We start from the raw sequence: 11795 nt of genomic DNA, 5'->3' as shown, positions 1-11795 counted from the left end.
CCCTCGATTAGATTCCAGTCTGTAACTCACCCCCGGAAGTCTGTTATTCTATATATCAACCACCTGAACCCCTTGTTTAGATTCCAGTCTTTAACTCACTCCCGGGTATCTGTTATTCTATATATAAACCACCTGAACTCCTCGATTAGATTCCAGTCTGTAACTCACTCCCGGGTATCTCATATTCTATATATAAATCACCCTGAACCCCTCGATTAGATTCCAGTCTGTAACTCACTCCCGGGTATCTGTATTCTATATATAAACCACCCGAATCCTTCGATTAGATTCCAATCTGTAACTTACCCCGGGTATCTGTTATTCTATTTATAAACCACCCGAACCCCTTGATTAGATTCCAGTCTGTAACTCACTCCTGTGTATCTGTTATTCTATATATCAACCACCCGAACCCCTCGATTCGATCCCAGTCTGTAACTCACTCCCGGGTATCTGTTATTGTATATATAAAACACCCAAACCCCTCGATTAGATCCCAGTCTGTAACTCACTCCCGGGTATCTGTTAGTCTATTTATAAACCACCTGAACCCCTCGATTAGATTCCAGTCTGTCACTCACTCCCGGGTATCTGTTATTCTATATATAAACCACCTGAACCCCTCGATTAGATTCCAGTCTGCGACTCACTCCCGGGTATCTGTTATTCTATATATAAACCACCTGAACCCCTCGATTAGATTTCAGTCTGTAACTCACTCCCGGGTATCTGTTATTCTGAATATTAACCACCCGAACCCCTCGATTAGATTCCAGTCTGTAACTCACTCTCGGGTATCTGTTATTCTATATATCAACCACCTGAACCCCTCGATTAGATTCCAGTCTGTAACTCACTCCCGGGTATCTGTTATTCTATATAGAAACCACCTGAACCCCTCGATTAGATTCCAGTCTGCAACTCAATCCCGGGTATCTGTTATTCTACATATAAACCACCCGAACCCCTCGATTAGATCCCAGTCTGTAACTCACTCCCGGGTATCTGTTATTCTATATATAAACCACCCAAACCCCTCGATTAGATTCCAGTCTGTAACTCACCCCCGGAAATCTCTTATTCTATATATCAACCACCTGAACCCCTTGTTTTGATTCCGTCTTTAACTCCCTCCCGGGTATCTGTTATTCTATATATAAACCACCTGAACTCCTCGATTAGATTCCAGTCTGTAACTCACTCCCGGGTATCTCATATTCTATATATAAATCACCCTGAACCCCTCGATTAGATTCCAGTCTGTAACTCACTCCCGGGTATCTGTATTCTATATAGAAACCACCCGAACCCCTCGATTAGATTCCAGTCTGTAACTCACTCCCGGGTATCTGTTATTCTATATAGAAACCACCCGAACCCCTCGATTAGATTCCAGTCTGTAACTCACTCCCGGGTATCTGTTATTCTATATAGAAACCACCCGAACGCCTCGATTAGATTCCAGTCTGTAACTCACCCCCGGAAATCTATTATTCTATATATCAACCACCTGAACCCCTTGTTTTGATTCCAGTCTTTTACTCACTCCCGGGTATCTGTTATTCTATATATAAACCACCTGAACTCCTCGATTAGATTCCAGTCTGTAACTCACTCCCGGGTATCTCATATTCTATATATAAACCACCCGAACTCCTCGATTAGATTCCAGTCTGTAACTCACTCCCGGGTATCTGTTATTCTATATAGAAACCACCCGAACCCCTCGATTAGATTCCAGTCTGTAACTCACTCCCGGGTATCTGTTATTCTATATAGAAACCACCCGAACCCCTCGATTAGATTCCAGTCTGCAACTCACTCCCGGGTATCTGTTATTCTGTATAGAAACCACCCCGAACCCATCGATTAGATTCCAGTCTGCAACTCACTCCTGGGTATCTGTTATTCTATATATAAACCACCCAAACCCCTCGATTAGATTCCAGTCTGTAACTCACTCCTGGGTATCTGTTATTCTATATATAAACCACCCAAACCCCTCGATTAAATTCCAGTCTGTATCTCACTCCCGGGTATCTGTTATTCTATATATAAACCACCCAAACCCCTCGATTAGATTCCAGTCTGTAACTCACTCCTGGGTATCTGTTATTCTATCCATAAACTACCCGAACCCCTCGATTAGATTCCAGTCTGTAACTCACTCCCGGGTATCTGTTATTCTATATATAAACCACCCTGAACCCCTCGATTAGATTCCAGTCTGTAACTCACTCCTGGGTATCTGTTATTCTAGATATAAACCACCCTAACCCCTTGTTTAGATTCCAGTCTTTAACTCACTCCCGGGTATCTGTTATTCTATATATAAACCATCCGAACCCCTCGATTAGATTCCAGTCTGTAACTCACTCCCGGGTATCTGTTATTCTATATATAAACCACCTGAACCCCTTGATTAGATTCCAGTCTGCTACTCACTCCCGGGTATCAGTTATTCTATATATAAACCACCCGCACCCCTCGATTAGATTCCAGTCTGTAACTCACTCCTGGGTATCTGTTATTCTATATATAAATCACCCGAACAACTCGATTCGATTCCAGTCTGTAACTCACTCCTGAATATCTGTTATTCTGTATATGAACCACCCAAACCCCTCGATTCGATTCCAGTCTGTAACTCACTCTCGGGTATCTGTTATTCTATATATAAACCACCTGAACCCCTCGATTAGATTCCAGTCTGTAACTCACTCCCGGGTATCTGTTATTCTAAATACAAACCACTCCAACCCCTCAATTAAATTCCAGTCTGTAACTCACTCCCGGGTATCTGTTATTCTATATATAAACCACCCGAACCCCTCGATTAGATTCCAGTCTGTAACTCACTCTCGGGTATCTGTTATTCTATATATTAACCACCCGAACCCCTCGATTAGATCCCAGTCTGTAACTCACTCCCGGGTATCTGTTATTCTATATATAAACCACCCAAACCCCTCGATTAGATTCCAGTCTGTAACTCACCCCCGGAAGTCTGTTATTCTATATATCAACCACCTGAACCCCTTGTTTAGATTCCAGTCTTTAACTCACTCCCGGGTATCTGTTATTCTATATATAAACCACCTGAACTCCTCGATTAGATTCCAGTCTGTAACTCACTCCCGGGTATCTCATATTCTATATATAAATCACCCTGAACCCCTCGATTAGATTCCAGTCTGTAACTCACTCCCGGGTATCTGTATTCTATATATAAACCACCCGAATCCTTCGATTAGATTCCAATCTGTAACTTACCCCGGGTATCTGTTATTCTATTTATAAACCACCCGAACCCCTTGATTAGATTCCAGTCTGTAACTCACTCCTGTGTATCTGTTATTCTATATATAAACCACCCGAACCCCTCGATTCGATCCCAGTCTGTAACTCACTCCCGGGTATCTGTTATTGTATATATAAAACACCCAAACCCCTCGATTAGATCCCAGTCTGTAACTCACTGCCGGGTATCTGTTAGTCTCTATATAAACCACCTGAACCCCTCGATTAGATTCCAGTCTGTCACTCACTCCCGGGTATCTGTTATTCTATATATAAACCACCTGAACCCCTCGATTAGATTCCAGTCTGCGACTCACTCCCGGGTATCTGTTATTCTATATATAAACCACCTGAACCCCTCGATTAGATTTCAGTCTGTAACTCACTCCCGGGTATCTGTTATTCTGAATATTAACCACCCGAACCCCTCGATTAGATTCCAGTCTGTAACTCACTCTCGGGTATCTGTTATTCTATATATCAACCACCTGAACCCCTCGATTAGATTCCAGTCTGTAACTCACTCCCGGGTATCTGTTATTCTATATAGAAACCACCTGAACCCCTCGATTAGATTCCAGTCTGCAACTCAATCCCGGGTATCTGTTATTCTACATATAAACCACCCGAACCCCTCGATTAGATCCCAGTCTGTAACTCACTCCCGGGTATCTGTTATTCTATATATAAACCACCCAAACCCCTCGATTAGATTCCAGTCTGTAACTCACCCCCGGAAATCTGTTATTCTATATATCAACCACCTGAACCCCTTGTTTTGATTCCAGTCTTTAACTCACTCCCGGGTATCTGTTATTCTATATATTAACCACCTGAACTCCTCGATTAGATTCCAGTCTGTAACTCACTCCCGGGTATCTCATATTCTATATATAAATCACCCTGAACCCCTCGATTAGATTCCAGTCTGTAACTCACTCCCGGGTATCTGTATTCTATATAGAAACCACCCGAACCCCTCGATTAGATTCCAGTCTGTAACTCACTCCCGGGTATCTGTTATTCTATATAGAAACCACCCGAACCCCTCGATTAGATTCCAGTCTGTAACTCACCCCCGGAAATCTATTATTCTATATATCAACCACCTGAACCCCTTGTTTTGATTCCAGTCTTTTACTCACTCCCGGGTATCTGTTATTCTATATATAAACCACCTGAACTCCTCGATTAGATTCCAGTCTGTAACTCACTCCCGGGTATCTCATATTCTATATATAAACCACCCGAACCCCTCGATTAGATTCCAGTCTGTAACTCACTCCCGGGTATCTGTTATTCTATATAGAAACCACCCGAACCCCTCGATTAGATTCCAGTCTGTAACTCACTCCCGGGTATCTGTTATTCTGGAGAGAAACCACCCCGAACCCATCGATTAGATTCCAGTCTGCAACTCACTCCTGGGTATCTGTTATTCTATGTATAAACCACACAAACTCCTCGATTAGATTCCAGTCTGTAACTCACTCCCGGGTATCTGTTATTCTATATATAAACCACCCAAACCCCTCGATTAGATTCCAGTCTGTAACTCACTCCTGGGTATCTGTTATTCTATACATATACTACCCGAACCCCTCGATTAGATTCCAGTCTGTAACTCACTCCCGGGTATCTGTTATTCTATATATAAACCACCCTGAACCCCTCGATTAGATTCCAGTCTGTAACTCACTCCTGGGTATCTGTTATTCTATATATAAACCACCCTAACCCCTTGTTTAGATTCCAGTCTTTAACTCACTCCCGGGTATCTGTTATTCTATATATAAACCATCCGAACCCCTCGATTAGATTCCAGTCTGTAACTCACTCCCGGGTATCTGTTATTCTATATATAAACCACCTGAACCCCTTGATTAGATTGCAGTCTGCTACTCACTCCCGGGTATCTGTTATTCTATATATAAACCACCCGCACCCCTCGATTAGATTCCAGTCTGTAACTCACTCCTGGGTATCTGTTATTCTATATATAAATCACCCGAACAACTCGATTAGATTCCAGTCTGTAACTCACTCTCGGGTATCTGTTATTCTATATATAAACCACCCGAACCCCTTGATTAGATTCCAGTCTGTAACTTACTCCCGGGTATCTGTTATTCTATATATAAACCACTCAAACCCCTCGATTAGATTCCAGTCTGTAACTCACTCCCGGGTATCTGTTATTCGATATATAAACCATTCAAACCCCCCGATTAGATTCCAGTCTGTAACTCACCCCCGGGTATGTTATTCTATATATAAACCACCCGAACCCCTTGATTAGATTCCAGTCTGTAACTCACTCCCGGGTATCTGTAATTCTATATATAAACCACCCGAACCCCTCAATTAGATTCCACTCTGTAACTCACCCCCGGGTATCTGTTATTCTATATATAAACCACCTGAACCCCTCGATTAGATTCCAGTCTGTAACTCACTCCCGGGTATCTGTAATTCTATATATAAACCACCTGAACCCCTCGATTAGATTCCAGTCTGTAACTCACTCCCGGGTATCTGTTATTCTATATAGAAACCACCCGAACCCCTCGATTAGATTCCAGTCTGTAACTCACTCCTGGGTATCTGTTATTCTGTATATAAACCACCCCGAACCCCTCGATTAGATTCCAGTCTGTTACTCACTCCTGGGTATCTGTTATTATATATATAAACCACCCAAACTCCTCGATTAGATTCCAGTCTGGAACTCACTCCCGGGTATCTGTTATTCTATATATAAACCACCCAAACCCCTCCATTTGATTCCAGTCTGTAACACACTCTTGGGTATCTGTTATTCTATACATAAACTACCCGAACCCCTCGATTAGATTCCCGTCTGTAACTCACTCCCGGGTATCTGTTATTCTATATATAAACCACCCTGAACCCCGCGATTAGATTCCAGTCTGTAACTCACTCCCGGGTATCTGTTATTCCCTATATAAACCACCCAAACCCCTTGTTTAGATTCCAGTCTGTAACTCACTCCCGGGTATCTGTTATTCTGTATATAAACCACCCTGAACCCCTCGATTAGATTCCAGTCTGTAACTCACTCCCGGGTATCTGTTATTCCATATAATAACAACCCAAACCCCTCGATTCGATTCCAGTCTGTAACTCACTCCCGGGTATCTGTTATTCTATATATAAACCACCCGAACTCCTCGATTAGATTCCAGTCTGTAACTCACTCCTGGGTATATGTTATTCTGTATATAAACCACCCCGAACCCCTCGATTAGATTCCAGTCAGTAACTCACTCCCAGGTGTCTGTTATTCTGTGTATCAACCACCCAAACACCTCGATTAGATTCCAGTCTGTAACTTACTCCCGGGTATCTGTTATTCTATATATAAACCACCCAAACCCCTTGTTTAGATTCCAGTCTGTAACTCACTCCCGGGTTTCTGTTATTCTATATAGAAACTACCCAAACTCCTCGATTAGATTCCAGTCTGTAACTCACTCCCGGGTATCTGTTATTCTATTTATAAACCACCCGAACCACTTGATTCGATTCCAGTCTGTAACTCACTCCCGGGTATCTGTTATTCTATATATAAACCACCCGAACCCCTCGATTAGATTCCAGTCTTTAACTCACTCCCGGGTATCTGTTATTCTATATATAAACCACCCGAATCCCGCGATTAGATTCCAGTCTGTTACTCACTCCCGGGTATCTCTTATTCTATATATAAATCACCTGAACCCCTCGATTAGATTCCAGTCTGCAACTCACTCCCGGGTATCTGTTATTCTATATAGAAACCACCTGAACCCCTCGATTTGATTCCAGTCTGCAACTCAATCCCGGGTATCTGTTATTCTATATATTAACCACCCGAACCCCTCGATTAGATTCCAGTCTGTAACTCACTCCTGAGTATCTGTTATTCTGTATATAAACCACCCGAACCCCTCGATTCGATTCCAGTCTGTAACTCACTCTCGGGTATCTGTTATTCTATATATAAACCACCTGAACCCCTTGATTAGATTCCAGTCAGTAACTCACTCCCGGGTATCTGTTATTCTAAATACAAACCACTCCAACCCCTCAATTAAATTCCAGTCTGTAACTCACTCCCGGGTATCTGTTATTCTATATAGAAACCACCCGAACCCCTCCATTACATTCCAGTCTGTAACTCACTCTCGGGTATCTGTTATTCTATATATAAACCACCCGAACCCCTCGATTAGATCCCAGTCTGTAACTCACACCCCGGTATCTGTTATTCTATACATAAACCACCCAAACCCCTCGATTAGATTCCAGTCTGTAACTCACCCCCGGATATCTGTTATTCTATATATCAACCACCTGAACCCCTTGTTTAGATTCCAGTCTTTAACTCACTCCCGGGTATCTCATATTCTATATATAAATCACCCTGAACCCCTCGATTAGATTCCAGTCTGTAACTCACTCCCGGGTATCTGTATTCTATATATAAACCACCCGAATCCTTCGATTAGATTCCAATCTGTTACTTACCCCGCGTATCTGTTATTCTATTTATAAACCACCCGAACCCCTTGATTCGATTCCAGTCTGGAACTCACTCCCGGGTATCTGTTATTCTATATATAAACCACCCTAACCCCTTGTTTGGATTCCAGTCTTGAACTCACTCCCGGGTATCTGTTATTCTATATAAAAAGCACCCGAACCCCTCGATTAGATTCCAGTCTGGAACTCACTCCTGAATATCTGTTATTCTGTATATAAACCACCCGAACCCCTCGATTAGATTCCAGTCTGTAACTCACTCTCGGGTATCTGTTATTCTATATGGAAACCACCTGAACCCTTCGATTAGATTCCAGTCTGTCCCTCACTCCCGGGTATCTGTTATTCTATATATAAACCACCTGAACCCCTCGATTAGATTCCAGTCTGTAACTCACTCCCGGGTATCTGTTATTCTATATACAAACCACCTGAACCCCTCGATTAGATTCCAGTCTGCAACTCACTCCCGGGTATCTGTTATTCTGTATATAAACCACCCGAACCCCTCGATCAGATTCCAGTCTGTAACTCACTCTCGGGTATCTGTTATTCTATATATAAACCACCTGAACCCCTCGATTAGATTCCAGTCTGCAACTCACTCTCGGGTATCTGTTATTCTATATATCAACCACCTGAACCCCTCGATGAGATTCCAGTCTGTAACTCACTCCCGGGTATCTGTTATTCTATATAGAAACCACCTGAACCCCTCGATTAGATTCCAGTCTGCAACTCAATCCCGGGTATCTGTTATTCTATATATAAACCACCCGAACCCCTCGATTAGATTCCAGTCTGTAACTCACTCCTGGGTATCTGTTATTCTGTATATAAACCACCCGAACCCCTCGATTAGATTCCAGTCTGTAACTCACTCTCGGGTATCTGTTATTCTATATATAAACCACCTGAACCCCTCGATTAGATTCCAGTCTGTAACTCACTCCCGGGTATCTGTTATTCTAAATACAAACCACTCCAACCCCTCAATTAAATTCCAGTCTGTAACTCACTCCCGGGTATCTGTTATTCTATATATAAACCACCCAAACCCCTCGATTAGATTCCAGTCTGTAACTCACTCCCGGGTATCTGTTATTCTATATATAAACCACCCGAACTCCTCGATTAGATTCCAGTCCGTAACTCACTCCCGGGTATCTGTTATTCTATATATAAACCACCCGAACCCCTCGATTAGATTCCAGTCTGTAACTCACTCCCGGGTTTCTGTTATTCTATATATAAACTACCCAAACTCCTCGATTAGATTCCAGTCTGTAACTCACTCCCGGGTATCTGTTATTCGATATCTAAAACACCCAACCCCCTCGATTAGATTCCAGTCTTTAACTCACTCCCGGGTATCTGTTATTCTATATATAAACCATCCAAACCCCTCGATTAGATTCCAGTCTGTAACTCACTCCCGGGTATCTGTTATTCTATATATAAACCACCTGAACCCCTTGATTAGATTCCAGTCTGCTACTCACTCCCGGGTATCTGTTATTCTATATATAAACCACCCGCACCCCACGATTAGATTCCAGTCTGTAACTCACTCCTGGGTATCTGTTATTCTATATATAAATCACCCGAACAACTCGATTCGATTCCAGTCTGTAACTCACTCTCGGGTATCTGTTATTCTATATATAAACCACCCGAACCCCTTGATTAGATTCCAGTCTGTAACTTACTCCCGGGTATCTGTTATTCTATATATAAACCACTCAAACCCCTCGATTAGATTCCAGTCTGTAACTCACTCCCGGGTATCTGTTATTCGATATATAAACCATTCAAACCCCCCGATTAGATTCCAGTCTGTAACTCACCCCCGGGTATGTTATTCTATATATAAACCACCCGAACCCCTTGATTAGATTCCAGTCTGTAACTCACTCCCGGGTATCTGTAATTCTATATATAAACCACCCGAACCCCTCAATTAGATTCCACTCTGTAACTCACCCCCGGGTATCTGTTATTCTATATATAAACCACCTGAACCCCTCGATTAGATTCCAGTCTGTAACTCACTCCCGGGTATCTGTAATTCTATATATAAACCACCTGAACCCCTCGATTAGATTCCAGTCTGTAACTCACTCCCGGGTATCTGTTATTCTATATAGAAACCACCCGAACCCCTCGATTAGATTCCAGTCTGTAACTCACTCCTGGGTATCTGTTATTCTGTATATAAACCACCCCGAACCCCTCGATTAGATTCCAGTCTGTTACTCACTCCTGGGTATCTGTTATTATATGTATAAACCACCCAAACTCCTCGATTAGATTCCAGTCTGGAACTCACTCCCGGGTATCTGTTATTCTATATATAAACCACCCAAACCCCTCCATTTGATTCCAGTCTGTAACACACTCTTGGGTATCTGTTATTCTATACATAAACTACCCGAACCCCTCGATTAGATTCCCGTCTGTAACTCACTCCCGGGTATCTGTTATTCTATATATAAACCACCCTGAACCCCGCGATTAGATTCCAGTCTGTAACTCACTCCCGGGTATCTGTTATTCCCTATATAAACCACCCAAACCCCTTGTTTAGATTCCAGTCTGTAACTCACTCCCGGGTATCTGTTATTACATATAATAACAACCCAAACCCCTCGATTAGATTCCAGTCTGTAACTCACTCCCGGGTATCTGTTATTCTATATATAAACCACCCGAACTCCTCGATTAGATTCCAGTCTGTAACTCACTCCTGGGTATATGTTATTCTGTATATAAACCACCCCGAACCCCTCGATTAGATTCCAGTCTGTAACTCACTCCCGGGTGTCTGTTATTCTGTGTATCAACCACCCAAACACCTCGATTAGATTCCAGTCTGTAACTTACTCCCGGGTATCTGTTATTCTATATATAAACCACCCAAACCCCTTGTTTAGATTCCAGTCTGTAACTCACTCCCGGGTTTCTGTTATTCTATATAGAAACTACCCAAACTCCTCGATTAGATTCCAGTCTGTAACTCACTCCCGGGTATCTGTTATTCTATTTATAAACCACCCGAACCCCTTGATTCGATTCCAGTCTGTAACTCACTCCCGGGTATCTGTTATTCTATATATAAACCACCCGAACCCCTCGATTAGATTCCAGTCTTTAACTCACTCCCGGGTATCTGTTATTCTATATATAAACCACCCGAATCCCGCGATTAGATTCCAGTCTGTTACTCACTCCCGGGTATCTCTTATTCTACATATAAATCACCTGAACCCCTCGATTAGATTCCAGTCTGCAACTCACTCCCGGGTATCTGTTATTCTATATAGAAACCACCTGAACCCCTCGATTAGATTCCAGTCTGCAACTCAATCCCGGGTATCTGTTATTCTATATATTAACCACCCGAACCCCTCGATTAGATTCCAGTCTGTAACTCACTCCTGAGTATCTGTTATTCTGTATATAAACCACCCGAACCCCTCGATTCGATTCCAGTCTGTAACTCACTCTCGGGTATCTGTTATTCTATATATAAACCACCTGAACCCCTTGATTAGATTCCAGTCAGTAACTCACTCCCGGGTATCTGTTATTCTAAATACAAACCACTCCAACCCCTCAATTAAATTCCAGTCTGTAACTCACTCCCGGGTATCTGTTATTCTATATAGAAACCACCCGAACCCCTCCATTACATTCCAGTCTGTAACTCACTCTCGGGTATCTGTTATTCTATATATAAACCACCCGAACCCCTCGATTAGATCCCAGTCTGTAACTCACACCCCGGTATCTGTTATTCTATATATAAACCACCCAAACCCCTCGATTAGATTCCAGTCTGTAACTCACCCCCGGATATCTGTTATTCTATATATCAACCACCTGAACCCCTTGTTTAGATTCCAGTCTTTTACTCACTCCCGGGTATCTCATATTCTATATATAAATCA

The sequence above is a fragment of the Mustelus asterias genome, unplaced genomic scaffold, assembly GCF_964213995.1.
Source record: "Mustelus asterias unplaced genomic scaffold, sMusAst1.hap1.1 HAP1_SCAFFOLD_1153, whole genome shotgun sequence".
Lineage (NCBI taxonomy): Eukaryota > Metazoa > Chordata > Chondrichthyes > Carcharhiniformes > Triakidae > Mustelus > Mustelus asterias.
The sequence above is the reverse complement of the archived record's forward strand: the minus strand, read 5'-3'. Positions refer to the sequence as shown.